The sequence below is a fragment of the Macrobrachium rosenbergii genome, chromosome 14 (genome assembly GCF_040412425.1).
Source record: "Macrobrachium rosenbergii isolate ZJJX-2024 chromosome 14, ASM4041242v1, whole genome shotgun sequence".
Lineage (NCBI taxonomy): Eukaryota > Metazoa > Arthropoda > Malacostraca > Decapoda > Palaemonidae > Macrobrachium > Macrobrachium rosenbergii.
Window position 1 is genome coordinate 32266362 of NC_089754.1, and position 27810 is coordinate 32294171.

The 27810-nt window shown below is 37.5% G+C and overlaps 1 protein-coding gene and 1 long non-coding RNA gene across 3 annotated transcripts in view; one reads left to right on the plus strand and one right to left on the minus strand.

Moving 5' to 3' along the window:
• LOC136845522 (transmembrane protease serine 9-like) overlaps positions 1-4663 on the plus strand; it is a 657893-nt gene extending 653230 nt beyond the window's left edge. The window contains exon 21 of the mRNA XM_067115701.1: positions 2156-4663. The gene's annotated coding sequence lies outside the window, so the exon portion shown is untranslated. The remainder of the gene's footprint in view (positions 1-2155) is intronic.
• An 862-nt stretch (positions 4664-5525) lies between these two features.
• On the minus strand, positions 5526-27178 carry LOC136845864 (uncharacterized). Of its 2 annotated transcripts, none has more exons than XR_010855280.1 (5): positions 26703-27178; positions 21213-21428; positions 20776-20865; positions 9963-10065; positions 5526-7605 (listed from the first exon to the last, which is right to left on the minus strand). It is a non-coding gene; the product is annotated as an uncharacterized lncRNA (long non-coding RNA). The 2 variants fall into 2 exon arrangements; XR_010855279.1 differs by having other exon boundaries at positions 9963-10068; positions 26703-27177.
• Positions 27179-27810: the final 632 nt, after the last annotated feature.

A 27810-nucleotide genomic window follows, 5' to 3' on the forward strand; every position in this document is an offset into this window, starting at 1 on the left:
CTCGGACAACCTCACTTCAACAGATACCACTAATGGGTGGACGACTTCTCGGACAGATTTACAGACCGTTGCAAGATGCAGACAGTAGTCTTCTTGCCAAGTACTCCAATCTAAGTAGGCAGTCTTCCATTGATAGTGTAATGGCGAATTCCCCTCTTTAGCTCAGATTGCGGAACTCCTCCTATACCTGAGGACCGCCAAGGGGCCTCTCTTCTTCCACCTTCAAGCAGCATAGAGCAATGCTAGCCTTAGTATGTAAACATAAAGATCTTAGCAACCCATACCTAGAGTGTCCAGACAAGATCCTGTCTCACTTTCAGATTCAGGAGAATGATTTGCCTACCTGTTAAAGGAAAGCTAAGATGCCAGAATTGCCTCTACCTCATTAGCTTTCAGGCTCAACATGTCACTCACTTCCATTTGGCAATCAGCCAACTAGATGTGTAATAGTTTGTCAATTCTAAATTATCCTTGAAGTCAAAAGTGTCTGAAAATTTTTGCAGTACCTTGGGACCATTATTAGTAATTGGCATGGCACTGAGGGAGGAAGCAGAGGATTTTCTCCTCCTGTCTCTTCACGTTGTAGTAAGGTGCAGAATATTTTGGTGAGCCAGGAGGTTACAATGTACCTGGAGCACCCACTGCTCTCAGTGGTAGTTGTTTTATTTCATTGTAGGTGACAAAGTTAACTGGTTCTTTTTTATTTTTTGGTACTGTGCACAGGGCAAGGGCACTTAATGATGCTCTGCCAGCCAACAGAATACTCATTGGCTGCAAAGCTCCCACTTAAGTAGAGTCGATCCTCGGCTATACTGCTGCGCCACTGCAAGTTAAGATGGGCACCAACCAGAGGCAGTATTCTCCTGCAATGGCTCTCTTTTCTGATAAGGAAGTGACAAGCATTGTTTTCCAATGCTAGCAGCTTTTTTCTATTTCAAATTCATTACATAATTACTTGGTAAGTTACTTATATGAAAATGTTATTTTCATAATAAAATTAAGTTTCATATATACTCAGCAAGCAATTGCAGAGTCAGAGCCCAACCTCCTTCCCTCTGATGGACATACGGGCAGAAACAGAATGAGGTTGTCTGCTAAGTCGCCCCTAGTACTGTATTTCCATTAGTGGGCAGGACTGGTCACCTGCACTAAACAATCAGAGCAAATTTTAAATTTTAAGCTGCCGCACAAGTGGAAAGTATGTAATCACTTGGTAAGTATATATGAAACTTAATTTTATTATGAAAATAACATTTTGCTTAGTAAATGTCAGATTAAGTGGGAAAGTTTTAAATTTTTTTGTGCTGGTGTGAGTATTAACAGGTGAAAACGCAAAACGATAGTGAAGGGGAAAGTAAAAGAACAAAATATATAAAGTGAGGATAGGACATGTCTTTTCTTAGTGTTACCTTGAGAACCTTAATGACTTGTAAGTTTCACCCTCTTTTGAGGTAATAGTCTTTCAAGAGGCAAGGGTGTCCTTTTTTTTATGGCTTTAGAAGTTTCCTGCCTCATATTCTTTTATATTTGTTTTGAGTTTTTACTATTTATTTTTTCATAATCTTCACTTGCAAAGTTTTTTATGTAATGCTACAGCATGTTCTTAATAAATTTGCCTCTTCATATCCAGAGTTGTTCCAAGGTTTGATTGGGGGATTGTATTGGCAATCATGAACTCACAGTGCAGGGATTTTTTTAAATTCATGAAAAATCATCTTGTGCACCCCCAAACTTTGTAATGTTGTATCTGCAGAATGTTATCTTAATACTATATAGTAGTTTTGGGCGCATGCAATTTATTAGATATCTTTGGTGAAGGCCATTGGCAAATACATAAAAGCAGAAACAATGAAACAACTCTGTACAATGATCCAGTATTTACAATATTTACCATTTATCACTGCCTGAACATGTAGAGTAAGCTCATGCACATTGGTCTGTGAAACACCAGCCTCTGCTGGAGGTGTCACAGGCTGAGTAGATGTTATGTTGCATTGCCATAGTATTTGTCAACTTCTACTGTTGTTATAGTGTGGGGATAATGTGAATCATCATAATTGTACACTGTAGCAGTAGTTTCATTGTTCAACTGAAACCTTGAAAAGTTCATTGAACAAAGGAGACGACAAGTTTTACAACTTCTCGTTTATTACAGATTACTGGATTCTGTCCATACTCAAAATCCATGAAGACGTTATTCTGCGATCAAATTTGTCATAGCCAGAGGTCCACAACCTCCAGCCCACAGGGCGACTTCTGGCCAGCCAACTTAACACTTGGACACTAATTATCTAACAGTTGTTCCTAGCTTAAGGTTAAGTGATCTGTTTAGTACATTTGATATCATGGCCACCCTCAGAGACTGCATCAGAATTGAAATTTTTCCAAGGATGTAATAATTTTGAAGTACTTTGTTATTATTGATAAGGGAAAACATTGCTTCATTTTTTAAAATATTTGATTAGTGGCTTTTTTATACTAATTTGGTGTTGGCAGGTCTAAGGTAAGAAATTGGTAAAATCTAGAAACTGTTCCAGTCTCTTCATTTGGTTTCATACTTGAAGATACCTGACTTAATTCAGCAAAGTCTTAATCTCAAAACATAATGTCTCCTCAGGTATTGGTTTGGAATCTTGTAAAATTTTATGTTGAAAGGAGATTAATTTAAAGACAATATTAAATTATTTAATTACTCATATTCCAGAGATGATGTTGCTCTATTTTCATTTGGAACTGTAGTCATCAGTAGTTAACTTTGTACAGTATTTGTTAAAATCTTAAACTTCAAAGCATTTGACTAGGCACCATTGTGATCTCACCACACAGTATAAAAAAAATTTTAACTATACATTGTTAAACTGAATTGGCATGTCCAGTTACATTTTCAAGTAAGGGAGCCCTCACAGGGTCATGCTTTCACCAGATCATATCTTGGTTGGGTGGAGATAATGAGCATGGACTGCTATTTCTGCTACTGGTATCTACTATTTAATTATATAGGTTTGGGAATTTCCCTTTACAAGAGGTGTATAGAAGCTGCTGAGTAGCTCTTTGGTATTTACCAGATTACAGTATTGTCACATTCTCTAATCACCTAATTGGTTCCAAATCACTGTTTCATGTGCTTGAATATGATAATTCTGAATGTGTAAAAGTATCCAGGTTATGCTTTGCATAAACCTATGTGCTCATTCTGAAATGCGCAAAAGTATCCAGGTTTTGCTTTTCATAAACCTATGTGCTCAACATTGCTGGTATTTACATAAATTGTGTTGTATTCCAATTTGTAGGACTGCATTGTACTGTGCAAACATTCTGTAAATTTGCATTAGCCATAATGGCCTCCTTAACTTTTAGATTTCCTCATATGTTTGGAAATGTCTTTCAGTTGAAAGCGTTGCATGTGAAAGTGGAAATGATTGAAGGGTCTCTTCCACCCAAGGTAGAATTTAAACACTCATTAGAAAGACAAGGTAAATGCTGACCCACTACACAATGAAGGATTTTCATTGCGTAATTGTTTAGCACTGCCCCTTCTCATAATGGGTGCATGTGTTCAAATCACATCTAGGAGGGAAAAGTTTTTGCATTTATTTCTCATATTGGTTTCAAGGTCTTTAGAATAGTGCATCCAAAAATAAAAGTGTGTGTGCAACTGAAAGTTGAGGAAACACACTAATTAAGAGGTCATTTTGGCTTTATTGTTGTGTAAATGAAATTTAAACTTCCAAATTTTGTCAGTTTTCATAGTAACCCAATACAAGAGGAAACAAAGTAGTTAAGAGGTCATTGTAGTTATGAAAACTACATGAATAGTTACAGTGAATAAATGAATGAAATTTGGGCCATATACTGTAAACCAGCACTGGAAATAAGGACACTCAGCACCAATATGGCAGTGTAGAGAAAAATGGCCTCCTTGCCTCAGTGCTGGGCAGAATGACCCAAATTTCATTCTTTCATTCATTCATCACAACTAGCATACTGTTATAATAGCTACAACAACCCCTTAACTATTTTGTTTCCTCATGTATTTGGTTAACTAAATAACCACACTACTTCACTGTGTATATATATTAAAACCATGTTAGTCCCAGCCTGAGAAGAACCCTAAAAGAGTTCAGAGGTCTGGTTAAACAAATCATTTATAACTAACTAACTAAAACCATGTTAGGCTTGGAGATGGGATGGTCTTCCAGATTCTTTCATTTTTAAAGTACTAGGAGTTTTTGAAAGCATAGTTGTCAGGTATATGTATTAGTCCTCCCAACATCAGGTGTAGGGAGGACCGCACACATCCACATCCAAGTGTAGCTGTTATCTGCTTAGTGCATCAGTACCTGATGAAGACTGAATGCTGATGAAGACTGAATGTCTTGAAAAGCTTGTAGTACTTTGAAATTTAAAGAATCTAGATTCTAAAACATCCTGTCTTTTTGAAGCCTAACATGAGAGGAAGGTAGTTTGAATATGTCAGGTAGGTGTTACTTTACTGTAATCTATAGAATATGTCAGTACTGTAATCTATAAAATATGTCAGTTTAAAAATGAAATTTGAACAGTTGTTAAAAGTTATGGCCCATATGAAGGCAGACTGTATATAATTAGTGCTTAAGAAAAAATGCCTTTACTCTTAATAAACAGACTAATGAAAAAACTTACATTTCACATTCATTTTATTCACAAAATACAAAAATAGGGGTGAACTTTGGATATGCCTTTAGAGAGGTACTCGTCTGAGTGTCGCTGATCAAAGCCTTGCTGACTGTACTGCTACTAAAACTGCATTCGACAATTCCAGGGTAACGGAGTAGCAAGCATGGTTTAGAGCTGTTCCCATAATGCAGGCAACATGTATGGTAGGTGACAATTGTTGTTCATTAACTGGAAAACATTTGGGCGCTTTGTAAAAAAAAATAGGTGGCTGAAACCCCTGACTTCAGAAATGAAACACACTGCTGCTGAAGTATTTTTGCTAATCGGAGGAGAGTATTATTTTGACCTCATCTAAATTCTCAGTCATTTTGAAACCTCACAGAACCAAAGATAATTATAAACACTGAAGAACTAAAGAAAATGCTGAACCTCAGTTACAGTTTAACTATAGTAGCAGTCAAATATTTCCAGTTCCTCTTGACTAAAATGGAGCAAAATTACTTCATGAAATTATAGCTGATCAACAAAATGGTATAGATTTTTAACCATCAATGACCAGAGGCCACTTTGGCATTGCAAGGTCACTGAGCAATTTGAAGATTTAAGTAAATTAACTTCTTAACATTGTGGCAAACAAATAGTACCTGATCATGGCAAATAAAAGAGTACCCGCAAAAACATTTTACAAGAAGTATTTGGCGGTACTTGAGTTTCTCAAGGTATCCAACTTTCCTAAAGCAGTCTATAACCTATATGCTAAGTCCATTGATAAAAGCTACAACAATAAGTTATTTTTTGTATTCTACATGAAATTGCGCACATTTTCATATATAAAAGCAGTGCAAAATTGACTAAAGAATTTGAGATTATGAAAAGAAAACAGCTGTCAATCGAATTACTTTTGCAAGTAAAAAGACTACAGAAACAGAACTCCTTTCGCTATAAATCTGACCCAGTAACCAAAGGATGCCAATCTCTAAAGGTGGTTTGCAGTGCCAAAGACCACTAAAGTCATGACCCATCATTTTGTTACCAAGATATTCCTTCCTAGCAAGGACATCTTAAATTTGCCTTCAACAGGAACCATCTGAATCTCTGGCCAATTTAATGTAGTTAGTTAAAAAATTATTTGTAAATTAAATACATTATTATTTTATGTGGTTTCCACAATAACCAGATGAGAAAGAGCAATGCACTGGAACCTGAATGAGACTTAAGTAGCAATGTCAAGGAACTTGAACGAGAATCTGTGTACCTAATGTTCAAACATATTCCATTTACAATGAAGTCTAAAATCATCACCAGGGGCACGAATGCTTATTTCACGTACAGTTTATCATACCAAGCTCAAGCTTGAATGAACTACAATACATAACCATTCAAATACACAAACTATTCAACAAAACACAAGTGTTTAATATCCATTAACCTTGCACAAAATCAGGAAGTATCCACTAATCAAATACTTTAAATTCCTGGCATCACATAAGGAAGCCACCTATTACAAACAGCCTATTTTCTAAACATGCGTGATATGATCTGTTAAATATGCAGCTCCAATTCTAAACAGCCCAACTGGAATAAAACCAGCCTCTGATGAACAGTCCGTCTTTGCTAATGAAAATGACAAACAAGCCACATGCAAATCTCTGAAAGGTAACATGAGCAACCTGTAGGAAATTCTTTCTAATAATAAATACCTCCAGCACCAAAGAAACTTCTTCCAATACCAGTTTAATTAAATCTCCCTTTCGTTGATGTCATGACCAGAAGCTATTGCCTCTACTGCCACGGCGACCAAGGAATCATTTATCGTAAAGCAGGAAGACACACCAATCCCCAAGGATTTAAACATGGCAACTGAAGTTGTCTCAGAAACCAAAAGACATAAAACTTGCATGTATATACAAGGCATGGGCAATATCAAAACACACAAAAGTAGCAGTTAACTTTTACCAAGTTACACAGAAATGCAATTAAATGTGGAAACTTTCCAAAGGCAAAAGTACTCTCAATTGCAAAGTGGTCACCATCAAATTCTGGCATTCATTATAGAATATAGAACACAATGTTTGCAGTAAGATGCAAGCACAACTTAACAATAGAAAGAACCCTGTTTACCTAAATATTTTTACTCTTGAAACAGTGTGGAAGATTTAAAAGCTAATTTATTTTCTTCCTGAAGAAGCAATTTGCATAAACATCAGACTAGGGCTCTAGGTTATGTGACTTTCACTTCTGTGGTCAAGTTTCCCAAACACTCCTTGTATAAACCATATTTTCCAGGCACTCAATTCAGTCAATGTCAATTTGAATGCCAACAGTTCGTAAAGGAATTATGAACTACAACGCCACAGATGGCCTTAGATCACTCAAGTTTAAAATATAGAAATCCATTTTTATTTCTTTATCAGTCATAATTACAAGGCAACTTTGTTCCAAGCAATCTAAGTGGAAAAGGAAAAATCTGACTGCTGGTCAAATCATGAACAAAACTCAGAATTTTCTGAAGTACCTAAGTGTTTAAGGTTCTCTTCTGGTCTACGTTATTTCAAACACTTAAGAATTTACATTGCTAAGTAAAATACTGTACATCAGCAATAAGCAAAACCCTTCAGCAGCACAATCATTTACCTCCAAATTACATTAATGGTTTTAACTACCTATTTTCTGTAAATTTCAGCAACTTGATATTGTCCAAGTGAGAAAATTTGCTTCCAGTATCTGCAAAAAGTCAACTACCATTCTAGCCTTCTTCATAATGAAAAAAAGCTATGTCATACCAGTTCTGGGCATCATATTGGGATTGTTTATGACGACTACATAGCTCCTAGTACCAGGACAGCTGGGGGGAAGACTTCGTAGCAACAGTGCAGTCCCTGTAAAGCCCACACCTTGGTGTGAGGGTGGGCTCATGTCTTTCATTCTTTGCAGTTACAACAAAACAACCTGGAAGAGAATTTTGATTTACACTCAGAATAACAAGTGCCAGAGATTTCAACATGAATTTCATTTTGACGTAAGCCTTGGGCCATTCTGAATCTTGTACAACAATTATGTTTAAAAAATTATATACACATTCTAAATAAAACTAAAAACCTCAAGTAAACCATTTTTTGGTTCATCTTCTGGATCTTTTACAACTGTAATAAAAAACTTCCTCTATTACTGTACATTACTTGGATCTGCATAGCCAAAACATCATGTTGCTAATTCATACTTTCTACCCTACAAAATCAGTAATCCATAATTTAAATCTTACAGGCATCTGCGTCTATCACAAAATGCGGTTTAGAAAGATGTGATGCTTGTAAACCTAATTAGAATACGGACTCACACTTCCCAAAGAAAGTTAAACTCTCATGTAAAAATATAAATACCACTTAAGATTTATTTTTTAAATACCTCTCCATTATATAGCGGTAGTTCGACAGATTGAAACAAAAAACGAGAACACTCAGTTTTCTATGAATATCCGTCTTCTATCCATCCACTTCCCCCACCCCCCCAACAGGGGACCGATAGGTACGGACATTCGTAGCTGGTCAGTTATTTCAGTTCACTTTGAGTGTCGGGAGGTTGGAAGGGTAATTTATGCATTTAAAAAATAAATCTTAAATTAAGTATTTATATTTTTAAAATGAAACTTACCTCTCCATTATACAGCTGATTCCCACATTTGAAAAAGGTGGGGGGCAAAGTGGAAATCAGCCAATCCTTTAAAGGCTACTTAGTAACAAAATATTTTGTACAGTCATGCTCAAATCTGAGGCAACATGATTCTTTTTGTATCATACAAAATCTCAGACTCGACATAACGTTGCCAAGTAGTGTTAAACTTTTTTTTTATTTCCAATGTCATACATGTCAACAAGTTTGCGAAATCACAGCTAACGGTATTTTCCCTATGGTTATATAAATATGATCCCTTTAATACATTGGTATGATTTGCAATGTGTAATTTGAACTGACTTTTTTTTTTTTATGTTGCTCAGGTCAAAGTACGACGTGATCCAGTTAACATTGCTGTCAATGACAGCACTTAACATGCTCCTCAAACTGATCAACGTAACTACCTCTGCAGCATTATAACAGTAGGCCTTAACAAGCTCAACAGTCATAACAAAATTTTTAAAACAGGAATATGAATTAAAAGTTTCCTTTGAATTTTGAAGTTTTAGGCTATGTTCAAGCTGACTGTATGTTGCAAAATGATTTACTGTATAGGCCTAAAAAGATAATCTAAGCCTTCTGAGACATAATCTCTGTTACTAAAGAATTTATTTGTAGAGACTACTTTTTTCTTTGAAGAATAAAAGATGATTTAAATTATACAAAGATGGCTAATAATCATAATATCTATTTGTAATATTATCAAGGCCTATGGAACACTTGTTTTTTTAAGTGGTTTAAAATATTATTTTCTTAAAAGTCCTGCTTGCTTTTGGCGTATAATTTATTCATTCATAAAGCAACTTTAAGTGTAAGAATGTGCAAATAACTTCATATACTTTCTGGCCAGAAATTGTTAATATAGAGATGTGTATGCTAAGTGTAATGTATTTGTAGTAAGTAAAGAAATCTAACAACCTAGGTCTAGGAACAAAATCTTGGTTTTAATAAAAGAATAATTTCATAGGCAAATATTTGCTAGTAATCCACAATTTTTGAAGTCGTTAACAAATATAACATCAATCATTTTAGTTTATGAAAATCCAAATATTCCTCTAACAAATATAAAATCAATGTTTTCAAGATGTCATTGTCACTACAAATTGTAGTCCTATTTTGCCGCCACTAAAATGGTTGCATCACACATGCTCCACCCACCCATTGATGTCACTGGATGTGTTTTAGCTACAGTAATACTTTCGTATTTGCTTACTTACATTTTTTTTAACACTGAGGTGTACAAGCAATCAAACAGAACTATTTCAAAATTTATGGTTGCATTTCAAGCAATATTACTGTTATGACAAATTTTTTCATTTTTCCTTATTACTTTAACATTAGAACTGAGGTTCGATGATGACTTTTTTGTCAAACACATCAGCGATGAGTTAACAAAGTTCTGAAAATGTTTCATACAGGTTCACCATCACTAATCCAGCATCATTGGGACCTGGAGGGTGCAGGATTAGCCATTTTGCCAGATTAGCCATTTATTAGGCTAGAATACACGAAACCCAGTAGCTAAGCACCTCATCTTACAATTAAAATATCCCATAAATCAGTACAAGTTGGTTAATAAAGAAAAGACAATTATCAAATACAGGTAGTGCTCGAGTTACGATAATTTGACTTACGATATTTCGAGTTTACGATGGGGTTAGCAATTATGCAGGCAGCAGCGTAGCCAATCAGGCAGCGAGAGAGACCAACTTCTTTTCCTCCATCTCTTTATTCCATCTGCTAGTTAAAAAAGTAAGAGAGAATGTGATAAAAGTATTGTTAGTAACCTTATACTCTTGCGTAAATGCGTACAGCCATAAACAACCGAACGGGAAACTGTTATTTTGCTAATAATCGTATCGGATAACAACTGTTTGGCTTGTAATTCAACAATCGTACGGTCAAACAATTACTGTAGTTATGTTACAAATGACGTTAAGTACTGTACAATAGGACTGATATATTTTTTACACTATACCCTTATTCACTTTGGAGAAAAGATCGGCAAGGAAATATACTGCTACAGTAACTTTAAGCTGCAAGTTGTAGCTGAAGCTGAGAAAACAATGTTCAAGCTGCTAATGACCATAAATTATCGTGCATCGGCAACATGGATGAAACTCGACCGTACATAAAATTGGAGAGAATGTATTTTAATCAAAACTACTGGGCATGAAAGAATACAAATTACTGCTGTTTTCACGCCGATAAAAGATAAATACGTAAAGCTCATATTACGATGAAATCAAGAGAAAATAGCGAACGGAATCTTGATTTTTTTTACACAAAAACATGCCCCCAAAACGGCCAGCCGCGATTCCCGCGAACATCATATATTAAAAAAAAAATAGCTAAATTAATTTTACAACGAGACGTATATAAGTTATATTTTGACTTAAAAACACTTCGTATAACAAAAAATATCCTTGTCCCAAATAAATAAAGTATCTACAGTATATTCATTTACGCTAACTACAAGCAAGAAAAGAGCTCTGAACCGAGTTAAATGTGGCAAAATAAACACCGTGATATCGATTCCCAAAACAAAACATTGATCGCAATTTATAATACAAAAGCAATATGAGAATACACGCAATTGGACACAATGTAGTAAAGCATAACTTTTTAAAAGATCCATGAAAAAGATGCACATTCGTTATGTTGTTTGTATACTACTGTTAATATGTGAATAGAGTTCAGTTTAATGTAGGCTAGGCTACCAGATTGATGATGCACCACCAAATCGAAGTGACCGGCGAGCGAGTTAGCGCAGCGACCCGGGAAATTTGAAAATTAGTGCGGAAACATGAGAAATTACTCTAGCCGAAATTTGTGCCGGATTAGTGATGGTCAATCTGTACCTGTTTTTCCAAAATGTTACCACACATATTTTCTTAGTTTTGAAATACAGTATATGACAGATTTCACTCTTATGAAACATATTTTACTCTTATTGTATGAAATAATTGTGTTTTTGCAATGAAATAAGAGAAAAATATGGAACATGTTAATTGCCAGTTTGTGAATTTTGAATGAAATCCTATGCAATCATGTCGTATCACTCAAGAGCATAGCTGTACAAAACAAGTGTTTGTTTTAACCAGTGAATTCAATCCATAAGCTATTGCTACCATCTTAGGAGGATTGTCACTCAGGTACAAGATCCTCATCATGAAGATAGCAGAGGTTTCTTTGGAGGATGCCCCCTTCAGCAGAAGGAGGGATAGGGTTACTGTGCCAAAACCCTGCACAGCCAATGATGGATAACTAACAAGTACATCAGTACAAAAAGGTATACTTCTAATACTCAATACCGAGTACCTCCAAGCTTCCCAAAAATCACAACCAGGTTCAAAAAGCAGTAGACCAAAAAAAAAAAAAGCTACCTACAGTATCCTTATGATACAGTATTCCGGCCAGCTTACGATTTGACGAAAAATACCAAACCACCTGTTGTAATGATCTTCGGCCTGTTAACTATCGGTATGGTAGTTAAATTACCGCCTCAAGTCATTCCGCTCAGCCTGTGATTGGGTGAGGCCTCACGCCATTCCACTCAGCCTGTGATTGGCTGAAGTCTCTCGTCACATCCAAATCAAAGGTTACATGGATCCTTAAAATGCACCTTATCGTTAGTTCTGTCCTCACTGTAATCAGATGAAGGGTACATTTCTCACCTTTCACTACGTGAATACCCACAGCACCTGCCTCTTGAGTATATTATATTTGTACATTTATTTTGAGTGTTGGATTTATTTATGATTTTTGTATGTAATATTTCATTTGATGGGATTTACTTACCTTCTTACTTTAATTGCCTTTGGTTATGTCTTGTTATTTAAGTTTGGTATAAGTTTAAGTATATAAATTGCTTATATATAATAAACCTTGTTCTATGTTTACAAGTCTTTTGTTACTTTATCCCTTATTACTGGATTGTAGAGTATTTTTTCTGTTGCACATTTTTGGGATTTCCCTTAATTTTAAGACAACAGGTCAAATCAGTAACTAGGACTTGTGACATTTGGGGGCCTGTTCAGGATATGTAACGGCACCATAAGTACGAAGACTTGTCTTTCATTCTTGATATCGTAACTTAGATACTTCTGGTTACAATTAGGTGTGTTAGTACTTGCTTACATTCTCGGGATCCTTACTCCTTAGGTCATCAAAACTTCTCTCTTGACATATACAGAACTCGATGACAATTAATCACACATTAGTCACAATGACTTAGATTCTTAATTCAAAAATCATTAACGAATCTTGACTAGTCTCTAACTTAATTTTGTGGGTGTAGCAGAACACTCTCGATTTGTGGTAGTTCACATATGTGCTCGTGTCTTTAAAGGTAGTAGGCCTACACTAAGACTCTTCAAAGTGAATCTTGCCTGAATCTTATGCTGACTCTTGACTCTTCAAAGTGAATCTTGCCTGAATCTTATGCTGACTATTATTCTCGCTGAATCTTATGCTACCAGTTACATTCACTGTTCGTGTACATACACACTGTGTTTTACATACATGTTGCCACCTTAACCTGTAACCAAGACTCAAAATTATCAGAGGAATTTTCCTGTTGTAAATATCACGATGAGTGAATTTGATGCTCACGCCTTCTGCACTGCCTGACTTTGCAAACTTGAGTAAATTCACCCTTACTATAGATGAATGGAAGTTTATACTCATGTACTTTAAGATTCCTTTCACATCTTCCATGACACTACACAAATTAAAGAACACTGCTATACAAGGTATGACAGAACAGGCGATATTACCTGAATCTGAGGAACTCTTACAAGATAAGGAACATGATAAACACTCATTATCCAGTGTTGAAGAACTCTTTGATATACTTCATGATCGCAGATTGCTGTATCACTATTAGCACATGCCCCTCCAGAGACAAAGAATAGTGCTGAAATATAGCGACAGAAATTACAAACAGATAGAGTTGAAGTTAGCACAAATACAGGCAGAAGAAAGGAAGCTAGAAAAAGAGAACAAATAAAGGTACAAGCAAGGAAGCTAGAAAGAGAAATTAAGATGGCAGAACTATACTCTCAAAGAGGTTCAGATAGCAAGGTAACTCCTGATGCTAAATTTAACCTAGCACAACAAACTTGACTAGTTCCCCAATTAGTGAAGATGACCCTGAAAGCTTTTTTAGGAACTCTGAAAAGACAGCTACTAAGTCAGAATGGCCAAAAAGTCATGGACATGGTTAGTTAGCACCAACTTGAATGGCAAAGCATCAACAGCATATTCCACCCTCTCATTAGAAGACTGACAGAACTATGACTTTGTAAAGACTTCTATCCTTAATGCTTACACTATTACACCCGACGACCACCAACAAAACTTTCATAACTTAAAAGAAGACTCCATCTCAGTCTTATGTTGAATTTGCTACCAAACAGTCCAGATATTTTCAGAAATGGTTGTCATGTAGTAAAGTCACAACTTTTGACGAATTAGAGAATTTAGCTGTGTATGAAGAGTTCAAAAGGAAAATACCTCTGATGTTAAGTTACACCTGGAAGACAGAGGCAAAATTCAGTTAATAAAGGCTGTGAAATGTGCTGATGTATATTCCTTAGTACATAAAGGTAATACTAAATCTGAAAAAGGGACAACTTTGTAAAACCTACCTCATCTGTAGCTTCAGAGACTCAGGATGGGAACAGTGGTACAGAAAAATCCAAAACTAACATAATCTGTGGTTTTTAAGAAATCTGGTCATCATATTACAGAATGTTGGAGTCCGTACTGCAAACGCTTGAAATATTACGACGTTAGCAAAGCTTCCAAACCTCAAGTTAAAGCTAAATCTCAGTTTCCATCTAATAAGCCCGTATCTAGCATAGCAACTGACTTTTCATCTGTGGATGTTTTCAAAGAATTTAAAATGACTGGCACAGTAACTACAAATGATACAGAGTATCCTAGCAATATTCTTCAAGAGACAGGATCTACTCAGAGTGTTATGTTATCTACAGTTATCCCTAACATATCAGAGTCTTATCTGAAGGAAAAAGTAATAATCAGAGATCTCTTCTCAGTTTTTACCATCCCTCTTGCCGAATTATACCTAAAGTGTCCACTTGTCTCTAGTAAAGTAAAAGTAGGAATAATACATGATCTGCCTGTCCCTGAAATTAACTTTTTCCTAGAAGTGATCTTGGTGGCAAACTTCTAGTGCCAAATCCAGTACTTGTAGAACAACCTTGGGACACCAACCCTACTGTAACAATAGAAGTATCTCAACCTGAACTCTTCCCTGTGTGTGTAACAACTAGATCAAGGACTCATCAAACTTTAGCTAAATCCTTATGCATGTGTAGTCTTCCAACAATAATGTCAAAGGATTCTCTTATCACAGCACAGAAATCTGATCCTACATTAATACAATGTTGGAAAGAGGTAGCTTCACACATTAATGAGGTTAAAGAAAGACCAGGGTTTTATCAACATGACAACATACTACTTATGAGACTATTTAGACCTAGCCACCTTTCTCAAGAGCATGATTGGGCAGATGAATATCAGATAGTGTTCCATCCTCATTTAGAAATGAAATTATTTTCTTGGTACATGATAGTGTCAATGGACATCTAGGTATTAAGAAAACCTATCAAAAGCTCCAACCTCAATATTTTTGGCCAGGAATGAGAACGAGTGTAGCAGAGTACATAAAATCCTGTCATTTGCCAAGTTGTAGGGAAACCCAACCAACCTATTCCTCCTGCTCCCCTCATCCCTAGCCCTGTATTAGAAAAGCCTTTTGAGAAAGTTCTAATACATTGTGTTGGTCCTCTACCTCCTACTCGTAAAGGCAATAAATACATCTTCACTAGCATGTGCGCCTCCACCAGATTCCCAATAGCTATCCCTCTTAAGAATATTTCTAATAAAAACATAGTTACTAACTTGTTGCATATATTCTCACATTTTGGTATTCCTAAGGTTTTACAATCTGATCAAACTAATTTCACTTCTGATCTATTCCAAGATGTACTCAAAGACCTAGAAGTACTTGGTGTAAACTCATCCATATACCAACCTGAGGCTCCTTCAAAGAACTAGAAGTACTTGCTGTAAACTCATCTGTACACCAACCTGAGTCTCAAGGAGCTATAGAAAGATTCCATCAGATGCTTAGATCCAAGCTGAAACGATAATGCTTAGAAAGTTCACATGATTGGGATGAAGCACTTGATTTCTTACTATTTGTTATTAGGGAATGTAAACAAGAATCTTTGGGGTTTTCTCCTTTCGAGTTGCTCTACGGTCGAGAGATCAGGGATCCCCTAAAAGACACCAAAGATTGTTGGATAACAGATTGCTTGGAATCAGAATCCTCCAAAGTAAATGTACAGACCTATATGAAGAACTTGAAAGATTAGTTATCTAAAGTAAGACAGCTAAAGAATGTTTCACTAAGAGTCAAAAATCCATGAAAGTCCACTCTGATAATCAGCAAAAGTCTGAATGTTTCAGCCTGTTAGTATTTTTACCGATACATGGGTCACCTCTCTCTCCTAAACATCAAGGTCCTTATACAGTAATCGAGAAATTAGTCTAATAACTATATAATTTCTACTCCAGATAAAAGAAAAAAAGACCCAGAAATATCACATCAATCTGCGTAAAGAATACATAAAGAGAACATCAGATGAGGCTGGTTCACGAATCAATCTATGTGTAACAAATGATAACCAACAACTTGGTGTATCCCTAACCCTACTACTACCAACAGCAAAATACTAGAAAATCTTGAGGAGTCACTAACGCATTTAACACCCTCTCAAACAATTTCCCAATGTGCCAAGTGATGCCGTAGGAAGATGTAATTTGATAGAACATAACATCCATCTAAAACCAGATTTTCTCCCTATTAAACAGCCTCCTTATCATCTATCGTCTAAGTCCAGAGAAGAGGAAAGTCTTGTGAGATGAAGTCAACTTTCTGCTGGAGATTGGCCTGGCAGAGCACAGCTGTAGCCCATAGGCATCACCATGTCTTCTCACCCTAAAGCCGGGAGGATGCTTTAGACTCTGCACAGACTACAAGAAACTTAATGCTTTGACTATCCCTGACTCCTACCCCTTCCCTTTAATAGAAACTTTAATAGACTGTTGGCCAAACTAAATTTGTCTCTTGAATAGACTTACAGAAAGGCTATTATCAAATTCCCTTACTGAAAATTCTACAGAAATATCAGCTTTTGTCACTCCTGATGGCCTATTTCAATATAATCAACATTTCAAAGACTCATGAATTTTATTATTAGGGACCTAGAAGGGACATATGTATATCTCGATGATATTTTAATAATTTCAGACACTTGGAGTACACATCTAGAATGTCTATCCAGTCTTCTGCAATGCCTGGAGGAAAGTGGACTCACCATCAATCTATCCAAATCCACCTTCAGCCAGGGCAATGTGACTTACCTCAGATGTGTGATGGGTCAAGGACAAACTCAGCCAAAGGAAGCAAATGTAGAAGCCATTCTAAGTTTCCTTTACCCTACAACTAGAAGGGAACTACATTTCCTGGGAAAGTGTGGCTTCTACAGTCGTTTCTGTCCTAACTTCTCTGCAGTAGCATCTCCACTTACAACCCTCACCAGCTCCAAGACACTTTTTGAGTGGACAGACGGATGTGAGAAGGCCTTCCAAAACTTACTTTTCTCTCTAGCAGCCCTGTTCTCCATACACCTAACATGGACAAACCGTTCCTACTTTATATAGATGCCAACGATCAATGAGTGGGTGCAGTCCTAATGCACCAAGACAACGACTTGGCAACCCTCCATCCTGTATTATACCATTCAGCCAAGTTGAAGAAACACCAGAAAGCATACAGTGTCACTGAAAATGAATGTCTCTCCCAGATATTGGCCCTACAGAAGTTTGCCTGCTACATTCAAGACCAAAGAAATACTCTTGAAGTATTCACTGATCCCAGTCCTCTCCAGTTCCTTCATAAAATGAAAAATCATAACCAACCGCTAATGAGGTCCCTAATGCTTCAATATTATCAGCTTACCATCCACCATGTGAAAGGAACTGAGAACATCAATGCAGACACCTTGTCAAGAGGACCAGCAACTTAGGATGACTGGAATGTTGGCACTTGACCTCTTCCACCCTACAGATGTGCAAGGTCTTAAGGGGGGAGGTCTTATGATATTCTGGCCAGCTTACAATTTGACGACAAATACCAAACCACCTGTTGTATTGATCTTCAGCCTGTTAACTATCTGTGTGGTAGTTAAATTGCCACCTAATGCCATTCTGCTCAGCCAGTGATTGGCTGAGGCCTCACATCATTCTGCTCAGCCTATGATTGGCAGAGGCCTCTTGTCACGTCCAAATCGAAAGGTGCGTGGATCCTTAAAATGCACCTTATCGTTATTTCTGTCCTCACTGTAATCAGACGAAGGGTCCATTTTTCACTTTGTACTATGTGAATACCCACTGCAACTGCCTCTTGAGTATATTGTATTTACTTTGTACATTTATTTTAAGCGTTGGATTTATTTATGATTTTTGTATGTAATATTTCATTTGATGGGATTTACTTAACTTCTTACTTTAATTGCTGTTTGGTTATGTCTTGTTATTTAAGTTCGGTATAAGTTTAGGTATTATGTGTCTATATTATTAGGATTGATTAGTGCATTTTTTTCACCCCCATTATATATAAACTGCTTATATATAATCAACCTTGTTCTATCTTTACGAGTCTTTTGTTACTTCTCTCCCTTATTTCTGTATTTTGAGTATTTTTTCCCATTGCACATTTTTGGGACTTCCCTTACTTTTAAGACACCAGGTCACATCAGTAACTAGGACTTGTAACACTACTGATTCAGGACATTATATCCCCTGCACCAACCAGGGGAGTTAATGCTCTGCAGTAATCGTGTTTTAATCTCAGCACCAAGACGATAAACCAAAGCAAATACAAGATCACCATGTTATTGAGTGACTTCAAAATCTTATCGAAGGTTAAGTTCTTTCCAAATTTAAAAGCTGTAGCCACTACTCACATGTCCAGTGGCTTACCTTCCATTAAGGATAGAAATTAGCATGAAAGTCCTTAACCAAAGACATAATGAAAAGGACATTACATTCCTATTCTTTGAAGCTCCGCTTTCCAAATCACTAAACACAGAACCTTTACATCAGGTTTAAACCTTTTAGTGCAATTCCAACAATCCTTACAGACAGTACTGGATCCACAAGGGGGTCAAGTTCCTCATGCCCTTGTGACTCCAGGCTAGGTAAAGATACTGTTGTAGGTAAGGGCCTAGCCCAGAAATGTGCTTAGTCCAAAGGTAACTGTCTTGTCTTTAGCAAAGCCTACCTTATCTGACTAAGATTGTGGCTCTCTCACTCTTCAGCTGTGTCTAAGGCTACTGCGAAGTTTCCATAGAAACTTCTTTACAAGGAGTTCGTTCTAAACGGTTCAAAAGATGACAAAATAATGAACTGACGAACTGCATACAGATTCCAAGGTAAAGTACATAGCAGAGACCTGGGAAACCCCACCTTAACACCTTGAAAAGCATCTAGATGTCTTTGTCCTCAGAAAAGTCTATAGCCAATGCCAACATGGCCCTTTAGCCTTAAAGGCTGCTACCAAGGAGTTTCGTCATGCTTGAGAAACGACAGAAACCTAACCACGTTGTTTACAGAGGTATCGGTGCTGGAAAAAACCCCTTAATGTGGGTCCATGATTTACACTGTGACCACTGGTGTTGGCAGAATAGATTAGTAGATTCTCTCCCAGCACTGATAATGGCATTACTGTGAGATACTGCCTTGAGCTCACCAGATCCATGGAACCATAACATGCAGTCATCTGCAGCTTGTGGGACTGTGATGAAACCTTTCATATCTTGATTGCTTGTGTCCACTACTGAAAGAAACTGGAATAATCCCTAATACGGCAACTCTTACCTTATAGGTTCTTACCAAATGAATATTCAAAAAATAAAAGAACAAATCAACAGAAAACCAAGTACAATCTGTCAAACTCCTACTGAAACCAGCGACAGAAGTAGACTGACCGTCCCCTTGGTGGGGGGTGGGGGAAGTAGATGAACAGAAGACGGATATCCTTAGGAAACCAAGTGTTCTCGTTTTTTTTTTTAATCTGTCGAAATACCGCTAGCACGGGAGCAAAAGCTCCATAATGGAGAAGTAAGGTTCATTTCAAAAACGTAAAAAAGGGTACACTCTGCATAGAACAAAATAAGAATGAAAAATTGGGTCTAAATTCAGTTCATTTTAGCATGCTCCTCTTAATTTTGCATACATATTTATATGAAATTTATAAAATACTCATCAAGGATTTCAGTTTAGGTCTGGAGTCAAAGGATTGGTATTTTTCTAATTTACCTAGCTACCCCATCCCCAACAAAGGAACACAAGAAAAAAATTAGGGTTAGGGTAAGAGAAAAAAGTTGGGAATGGAATAGATGTAAAATCTAAGTCATTCAGAGCTGAAAGGAAAGCTGAGAGTAAAGGTTTTAAAAGTGTAACAGCAGCTGCACTATGAATAACTGTTAGCAGAGGGTGGACAGTAAGATGGAAGAAAGAGAATATGAAAGAAGGTACAATAAAAGAAATGAAAGGGGTTGCAGCTACAGGCCAAAGGGACACAGTCACAGCATGAGGCGCACTAATGGCACTATCTCCTACTGGGAAGGAGACATGAGATGAGATGAAGACACAGGCAGAGAAAATGAGGTTCTATTTGAAATGCAACTGTAGTTGTAGTTAAGAGATCCACTCACAATGTCTTATCATTCTAAAACAGATTCCACAAATGATCATAGTTGGGAAAATTGCAGACCAAGTTTAATGATACTTCCACATTCCACCAGTGGTTTTACATATCAGCCAAGGGTATGGAGATTGATATAACCATCACTACTTTCTTGGTCAGGCTGCTTTTCTTGATCTTGAAGATACAGACCATTTAAAAACTGAAGGCAACTGTCTGTAGTCTTATACTTCACCCATGAATGAATTAAACTTAACAATACAGAGCATTTCTAGGAATCAAACTACTATTACCATTAAAAAGTTTAAGCAGACTACCGTAATTTGTCTAAGTTCTTGCTTATTGGTCTTAAGGAAGTTTACCCACGTAAATAAAATCACAGAAAGGTAAAATTCTAGAAGTTGGACAGCTAAATGGTCAGAGAATATGGAGAATGGCTGTAAAATCAAAAGAAAAAAGCAAAGTTGCTGGGGGGTCAAAAGGATACTGTCAAGAACTCTCATTATATCACTTACTGAATGTAGTGCATGGTACACTTTCAGTAATAACCCACGGAACTTACAGGGCAAAACTAATGAAAGAAGGCAATTAAACAACATACAATAATATTAAAATTATGTTACATAAATTCACTCAAATCTTACCCCTTGCTTTGTAATATGATGTTCTCCATCCACAGTACTGACAGATTTCTTGCACTGGATAGTACTCTCAAATGAGCAGCTCACCTCTGCCTATGAGAGATTATTGTTATTATCAATAATATTCAAATGTGCGCTCACCCATAAAGAACCAAAAGGGAGCATTCTTTCACAGCGTACAATAAAAGCTTCATTAATAAGAAAAAGAATATCAGGCTAAAATACAGAATAAAATTAGTGATGAGGCACTAAACAGCAAAGAAATATTCACATCAAAAGGAGCTGAGAAATAATTAATGTATAAAGAAAATCCAGCTAAGGACCACAGCACTAAATTTATAGTAACTTTACAGCCTCTCTTGAACTTATAAGCCATAAACATTCATATAACTTATGACTATCTTGCATATAAATCAGGATTTTCCAAGGCAACAACATACCAATCAAAGTGGGGTCTCTTCTAAGGGGCAAAATTTCATCCACATTGCTCTGTAATACACCGAGGTGAAAGCCTGCCACCATCACTCACACAGTCCTTCCTGTCATCTTTCTCTGTATAAACTCTCTGGCTCTGAAGATGACGTGGAGCCCTTTCCTTTCCTTTCTTTTGAATTTGGGTATACAGTATGCTTCTTCATTTGCATTAGTGACATTACCTGTAAAATGAAAGAGCAAACTGATGTTTACACAACTTAAGAAAATTCTAAATATGTAACATTTAATTTAATGTACATACTTCATAAAAGATACAGCTATTTGCTAATTCAATAACAAGAAAAATTAAACACAAACTGTTGTTTTCTTACATAGAAAATACACATAATTTCTATGACAGTAAAAAAAAAAAGCATGTTTCATGAATAAATTCCATGATAAAAAGGCATAAGAAACAGGTAATGACTATTGTTATACAGTTAACACAAACCATCAAGCCCAAGGCTTCTAAAAAATAGAATTATTATTAACACCTGTTTAAACCTTTGGCATAGAAATAAAGAAGCAAAAAGAGTAAAACTGAACATATGTGTGAGCATACCCTCAATTTCAAGAGTAAACATAGAATTACCCTGATTTTTTACTAGGCTACCACTGAAACTGTTTTACAAAATATGGACATTACCCCTACACTCATCCTGCCCTCGAGAAAGCTTGAAGCTGACCCCTAGCCTACCAGCATGCAAGGATGGTTAGGTTAGGGAAGGTATGGTTATAAGGCATCACTGTAGAATAAAGACATTCACCTTAATAACTGGTTTTGTGACTGAAGCCAAATAAGAACATGAACCATATACTATTCCAACTGGATGAAACTGAAGACTACTATCGCAGCCTGGTTCCTGCCAGTCCCTGACTGGAATATTTGCTGCCTCTCATTTATGTTTACAATATTTACTATCTTTTGTTTATGCTGTTACATACATCCACAAGAGGCTGGTAGCCACCAAACCAAAGGGAAGCAGAAGTGGTCTTCAATTTTAACTCCATTGATTTAGGTACTGTATGTGGTTTAAGCATTTTAGAGGAGCAAATGCAGAGTAAGGGGTCAGGGCTACCGTAAGCCTGGTGAGCATTTCTGTAGAAAGCATTTTAGAGGAATATGATCTTACCAGACTTACCTTAAGCTAACCTCACCTTGGACATCATACCCTAACCTGGCCAGGGGGCTTGGCCCACCCCTACCCAGTATGTCATGACCCCTCACTCTGCATTCTATAAACCATTTGTGAGGCTGACGAAACATGAACAAAGTTGTCTGCACCAATAATTATTGCTAGTAACGTATACAATGTAAAGTTACTTGTCACATAATAGTAATTCCTTGGTATACTGGACCTAGATATTAGGCCTACCGAGAAATTATAGAAGCCTACGTCTAGCCTATTACCTAAAAAAAAGAAATGGATCACACATTTAGTAAAAATTAACATTTGATATAATTAGGCTATCCTTCAATGGAATATAAAAATAGTCAAGACTTGGGTAATTTACAGAACAAAGGGACTACCTCCAAACGGATGCTTAATACACTATCCCTGATGTTTGGTATTATTGAGGGGAGTTCAGCCCCCAGCCAGGTCAGGGCATAGTGCTGTAGGTGAGGTCTGTTTTCATCTGCTGAACCTGTCCCTGTTGTTCTACACTTGCCCTGTAGGCCTTTAACCTCCATACACCTAAGCATAAAGAACAAACAATCACCAACATTTGACCCATAGCCCTAGACCTAATGATAACCTACTCAATTCTGTATTGGTATTTTGAGCGGGATATCAAAAAGCATCCTGCGTTAACCAGCCTAACCTACAAAAATGGCAAAGTCTAACCTAATTAACTGTACCAGATAGTTTGCAGAACGGACGGAACAACTTCGGGCCCCAGCTAGGTCCAGGCATGGCGCCCTAAGTGAGATTAGGTAGGTAAGTTCTGATTAGGTCACGACCTAGCATTCTAGGAAAGGTTAAGTGTGTTCACGTCTGCGGAACTTGTCCTGTTGTTCTACACTCGCCACACCGTACACTATTGTTATCATTTTAGCTTAGCATAGGCACAGTCAAACTGGCAGGCTACAAAATAATATATGAAGCCTGCCAAAGGCTTACCAGTGTCACCCAACACCTGACTAGACTTACAAATTATTATAAGTCTAGCCTAACCGTAAGGTAAAACTAAGCAATAGCTCTGCATGGGGTACAGTATTACTTGGGAAATTGATTTTTCCCATAGTATTCTGGTTGCTTATCAAGAATTTACAGTTATTTTTTGTCAGTGAACTGTAATTAACCTCAGAAGTTGTATGTTGACCATCCTGGAATGGTATCGCGCATGTGCAGTGTTACAGGGGAGCTTTTGGTAAAAAGTGGAGTTTCCTTCAACAGGGGTCTGCCCCCCAGCTAAGTAACACGGCATGTTAGGTTAGGTTAGGTTAGGGTACGTTAGGTTAGTATAGTTCCTTTTATAATAGGTTTCCTTAGCCAATCCCTTCCTAAACATATGGTTCCCTAATGACTTGCGCATGCGCAAAACCATTCCATAACATAACATGACACTTTCCCCGGGCCACCTATTGGAGTGCTGCTACTTTCCATGTGGTGCAGTACAACTTCCCGGCAGAAGTTGTACCAGTCATTCACGGTATGTTCACATACACTGTCGGCACGTGCAACCTCCAGTTGAGTACACCGGCTAAAGTTAAAAAAAAAAAAAAAAAAAAAGCAAAAGAACTTGCTGAACGGAAATGTGCATGTTCTCGAACCACATGCCGGTCAGCCCTGATATATTAAGGCGACAACCTGCTCGGCAACCAGCTGAATTCTTATATACTTTATCACAACGAAATCGATTGTTTTTTGTTAATTTTGCAACATTAAGGCAACAAGGGCATTTATATGTCAAATTTAACACTTTGTGCCAAGCAAAAAATTCAAGGGTGGACTCCCTGTCCCTAGATATAATGGAGAAATCTACAACACTCAAATCACAACCAAGGAAGAGATCCATTGCATTTGCAGGCAGAAATCAAATGGACAAATTCAGAGCAAGGTCGAGAAACCAAGGCCTAGCGGGTATAATCCTAAGCCTATGATTAGTTGGCCTGGATCAAATCTAAATCGGAGAATATGATAGGTCGATTAGACAAAAACCTGCGCATGTGCAGTAACCAAACTTTACATGCATACAAGCCTTTGACCCAACCTTCGAAATGCACCCAACTATAACGATGTACTGCAGCGACCGGAAGAACAACTGGAGAGCAGCATAGCGTGTCACTGATAACAACTACTTGGTGTGATAAAGAAATTGTTGTATTTCAGTCTGTTATGTGTCTTAACAGTCATATTTTAGGATGAAGAATAGGTTTTCTTATGTAATGTTTTGCATGTAACGGGCTATTTACCAAGATATAGGATGCGCAACCTTTTCATAATGGATTTCCATAGCCAATCCATTCTTGAACATATGGCTCCCTAATGACTTTCGTATTCGCAGAGCCGTTCCATACAGCCTGAGTGGAGCTATTACTTAGAAATATCAACGTTGGGAGAAAGACCGGAAAGTGGTCAAAATGGACGAGGCCAAATTTGGAAAGAGAAAATTTAATAAAGGGAGGTATATTGAAGGAGTGTGGGTGTTCAGAGGGTTTGAACGTGATTAAAAAAAAACGTTTATGGTCCCGGTAGCCAAACGTATGAAGGAACTTTGGTGGCCGAAATCCGTAAGTGGCTACTGCCAGGAATGAAGATAATAAGCGATTGTTGGGCGGCATACTCCCAACTGCAGCTGGAAGGGTACATGCATGAAACCGTGAACCACTCACGCAACTTCATGGATCCAGACACTGGGGCATCAACCCAGAACATCGAACGTTGCTGGAGGGACGCTCGGGCTGATGTACCGAGATAAGGCAGAAGGGAAGAAGCCTTTGACAAATACCTGGCCTATCACCTCTTTCGCCACCCTCTACCTACCTCCTGTTTCCCCAGCGGAACACGAATTTGACGCCTCCCAACAATAAAGGTAAGTTCATTGATGTATATGTAGGCTAGGGTAAATGGTCCCTAAGTAAGGCTAAGAGCAAGAGCAAATAAGGCAGCATATATTAGGTAAGTGTTCTTGTTGGCAAGCGGAAGCCAGGGCCGCTCACGCTGTCCAGACATCCACTCAGGCTAAGAACAGCCCATGTGTTCGGACTGTGAACTCAGCTGGAACAATAACCGTACGTTGTGGGGGGGTTTGTCCAAACATACAGTTAACCCCTAAGTTTGGAGTCAACAGTTGAACAGAGCCTAGTATGCAGTTTGTCGATAGAGATACATAACCTTGTTTTCTACTAATACCTTTCTCACGTCGCTCCTTTTCTGTAACCCCTGTGGCTAGCTAGCGCAGCACAACATTACCGCTTGCCAGAACATACGAGCTTGACAAGAATCTTTCAAAATGCGGATAAGGCGCAAAGCGCTGTTCCGCCACCCCCAAACTGAAAGCAGAAATGTAAAAAAATGGCCTAGCCTAGCAGTGTCTGTAGGTGCACAAGGGTAGACTACCTGAATGTTGTAGCCTGTTGTAAGTAGAGTGGCGGGACAACATTGTGTGTGCAGAGTAGCGGGTCACCCTCATGTATATAGTGTAGAGGGTCAGCCTCTCGTATGTAGAGTAGCGGGTCAGCCTCATGTATGTAGAGTAGGCTAGTGGGACAACATTTTGTGTGCAGAGTAACAGGTCAGCCTCATGTACGTAGGGTAGCTGGTCAACCTCGTGTATATAGAGTAGAGGGGTCAGTAAAACAGGCCACTGCGAAATTCGTGGACACCCCAGTTTTCCAACAAGGTCCCCCTTACCATTTGTTGTTAATTAGGTAATACATATGAAAATGGCGCAAAAAATCCGTTTTCGTGAATTCCTCCTGTGTGTCGGTTCCCCCCACCCAAAAAACCCAGTTTCCCAACATCATCCCCCTTACCATTTGTTATAGGCTTTTGCATATTCACTTATTGCACGTTTATGGTAAATACGCCAAAATATACGTTTTTCGTGCATTTTCTAGCGTGAAACAAGCTGCGCAACTGTTGTAAAGTTTTACCTATGCTACTAGCCTAAACGAAACGTCAATTTTAAAGGAAATAACCGAGGCGGAGCTAATGCTTAGTTCTACCCCAACGTTTTCCCCCCAGCCAAAACCCCGCGTTCCCAAAGGGTCCCCAACCACGTTGCGTAGATATGAGGTTAATAATAATTGACCGACAATAAACAACACCTCCTTCATCAGCGACACTAAAAGTATAGGAAAAATCAATTTCCAAGGTAGGCTAATAGTCTGTGCGGAGCTGTTGCTTTCAAATACCCATAGCAAAATTATTGCCATTCTTTATCTTAATACAAAAATATGAATTATTTTTATGCCATATATTCCGAATTTGTTTAATATCGATACTAACTTGAATTTAGAAGCGTGGCCAACATTTGGAGTTTTGGACGGGGGGAGTAGTTGTATTAGCAATGGTAGAGGAATGCCTATACAACGGCGCCCAAATTTTTTATTCTATGGTTTCTCAGATATTTTTCCTTTTTTGTTTTTATTCTTTTATAAATTTGCATAACAGATTAATAGAAGCGACTACATGCTCTGTTTCTTTAAGATAAATTTGTTGAAAAATATTATGGAATTTTATCGTCACCTGTATTTTTAGAGTAGTATATTTATCGAGCCACTCCTTTCAAGATTAATCACGGCCTGCAGAACCTTTTCTTGAAAAAAATCCGTTCATAATTAGCTTATTCTGTCTGTATCATTAAGTCCGCTTTCACCGGTGTTAAATCACTAAATGGGAATTTTTTTAAGTTATTGAACAAAATTGGGGTAGATTTTCCAAAGGCTTCATGACATCTGCAATATTCATAACCTATGTTCCTTTAGAGAGAGAGAGAGAGAGAGAGAGAGAGAGAGAGAGAGAGAGAGAGAGAGAGAGAGAGAGAGAGAGAGAGAGAGAGAGAGAGAGAGAGAGACTTGGTCTTCCTGTGTTGCGTGTCAAATGCCACTTATCACCACTTGTCACTTTAGTGTGGAAACGGCCTGAAAAGTGTCACTTCGACTTTTTTCTTCAACAGCAAACGAGCAAAAATAATTTTTAAAAACGCACAAACAACTAGAAAAATAATGCAAAAAAAAAAACAAACAAACCACACAAAACAAACTCGTCCGGTATCGAGCGGGAACGCAAAATCGGCACTATCCGAAAATCGCGAACAGCACTGCATAAGCCTAAGAAGATCGCTCGTGCAAAGCATCAAGGCGATGTCCGATACTTCTGGTTAGAAGTTGACTTCGGTATTAAGTTGTCTATTTATTTATTTGCCGATACATTTTATGAGATATGATATAGTTGATTTATATTGCTTGAAACGTCTACGTATAGTTTTACGATTTAAATCAAGGGTTTCTATTCCAAACAGAAATTTTGATAACAAACATTTTGTTGCTGTTGCACGGAAACGATGAAGTTCCTTTGAACATTATGCAATACGTGATTTAGCAGTTTTTGGCAA